Source organism: Carex rostrata, chromosome 12 (assembly GCF_964058835.1).
Source record: "Carex rostrata chromosome 12, lpCarRost1.2, whole genome shotgun sequence".
Lineage (NCBI taxonomy): Eukaryota > Viridiplantae > Streptophyta > Magnoliopsida > Poales > Cyperaceae > Carex > Carex rostrata.
Genome location: NC_135929.1, coordinates 3686218 through 3688531, shown reverse-complemented (window position 1 = coordinate 3688531; position 2314 = coordinate 3686218). Strand labels below are relative to the sequence as shown.

Sequence of the window (2314 nt, the reverse complement as noted above, 5' to 3'; positions counted from 1 at the left end):
GGAACCGGATGTGCTCCATTTACAATCAGACGGTCGAGATGTATTAACTCAAAAATTCTCTTCTGAATTAATGCAGATGATGCGGACTTTGCGATGAGTTATAGATGTCTTTAGATTTATTTTGCGAACAAATTGACTAATCTTTTAGAATTAATCCAAACGGATGTGATCTGACACAGATTGTAGCACACTATGTTCATTAACTTTGAATAAATAAATATTACATGATGTGTGATTAGATCGGATATGTAACATCTATCTAAACGGACGGTTAAGATCAGATCTGTATGATTAGGAGTACAACGGAGTTTACCGACCAAGTTGAGGCTGTTTTTGGGCCTGGCCTTTTACAATATGCCAAGTTTAAGCTCGTTGGATATCTAATTCATAATAAATCTTGTTGGCCCATTTTCTGGTCGGGTCCAATTCTACAATTTTTTTTTGGTTTTTCATCTCCAATCCTTGCTCCCCGCTTGTTTAAAAACCCTAGAGAGAGGATAGAGGCATAAAGCCGCCTCTATGAATCCCTTTTTCTCTCAAGCATTCTAGCGCCTTACACAGCTTATTCTTTCTTATGATGTTTTTTGTTTCATTTTAGATGCGAAGATGAGGTATTGATCTTTTGCTTATCGCCTCAGGGCGAGATGATTTCAATTATTTGGTTCGTATTCACTGAGCATCCGTGTGTTCTACCATCACTACCTTTTCACCAATTTGATTATTTTGATTTGTCATTTCGATTCAAATAACGAGGGACCTAAGGATTTGTCGCTTCAATAATGCGATTTTATTCAAGTTTGCCTTCGAAAATCTAAATGTAATTTTATTTTGGATCCAACTGAACTTCTACCTTTCTCATGGAGTTTAGTCTCGGGATCTTTTGATTGCCAAATTTCTTTTTTCATTGAAGATTAATTACGGATCTGAAATGAGAAAATGAGTATCGATCTTAAGCTATTCGCCTATAGGCGAGATGATTTCGATCAATCGGTTTGTATTCAGTGAGCATAGTACATGCTATATGTGTTCACTTTTATTTTTTTTTCCCTCAATTTGATTATTTTTGGCAAATTTTCTTTTTAAATATCGAAGGACCTGGGGATTAATTGCTTCAAAGGTGCGATTTTTTCCAAGTTTTACCTTCGGATATTTAACGCAATTTTTGTTTTGGATCCAACTGAACTGTTTTATCTCTTTCCATACAGTTTGGTTTCGGATCTTTTGCTTGCCAAATCTTTTTTTTCAACGAAACATATTTTCGTCTATTCTTATAATTTGCACGATTTAATTGTAACAAATCGAAGGACCCAGCAGGGAAGCGTAGATCTCCATTAGTTGAGGCTTCTCTAACATTTACATAAACCTTCGTAGAGAAATTTATTCCGTATAGTTATGATGCCCTGATTGATTTTGGTTTCATGGCATCTGAAACAGCGGTTACATTTCACAGTATTTCTTTTAATTCCCTTGATCTGCGTTTGATGTATTATACTTTCCGTTTTTTTTTTTAAAAATACCTTCGATTTTTTTTTAACAAATATGCCCTCTAATTGATTTTTTTTTAATAAATGATCTAGAACAAACACTGAGGAGCGGTCAACTTTCAGCTGTAGAACAAACCTCACTCCAGCGGAACGGTTTGGTGTATAGTATATTTTTTAAAATAATGCTGTATGACTATATTTACGTATAACAATTCAAAAATGAAATACTACAAATTTAGTCAACTAAAACTATCATAACATAAGAAAAATGAAATACTACAATTTAGGTTTTTCCTAAAATATAAACAATGAAGATTATTATTACTGTGGGATATCTGTGCGCCTATGTTGCATGGATATGGGTATTGGATACGATACAGATTATGAGATATATATATGATACAGGATATTGGATAAACAATTTTCAACGCCATATACATCGGATACTGGTACGGAATGATACATAGCTGTGCTCTAGTAGGCCTATTCAAAGCCTATTTAGATGTAAATTTGGGCTGGAATTGCTCCTGAACCAAGGCCTTGTACTGTGAATTTTAGTGCCAGTGTCGGCTATTCTTCATAATGAAATACCAATTACGGAAAGTATTCTTTCATTTCTGTTACTCTATTTTTTTTCTTGACATGGAAATTGTTCCTAACTGAATTGACAAGTGTTTATTAGGAAAAAAAGTAATTTTTAAATTTATTTATTTATTATTATGAACACTATTCTAAAAGAAGTATAAATATATTTATGAATTGGATATTAGATGAATACGGATCAAATATTTATTAGAAATGAATAACATTTTTTTTTAATATGTATTAAA

The 2314-nt window shown here is 32.8% G+C and overlaps 1 non-coding gene across 1 annotated transcript; it reads left to right on the top strand.

Moving 5' to 3' along the window:
• The first annotated feature begins 1296 nt into the window (after positions 1-1296).
• On the top strand, positions 1297-1447 carry LOC144563751 (small nucleolar RNA snoR145). The gene has a single exon (XR_013514419.1). It is a non-coding gene; the product is annotated as a small nucleolar RNA snoR145 (small nucleolar RNA).
• The last annotated feature ends 867 nt before the right edge of the window (positions 1448-2314 follow it).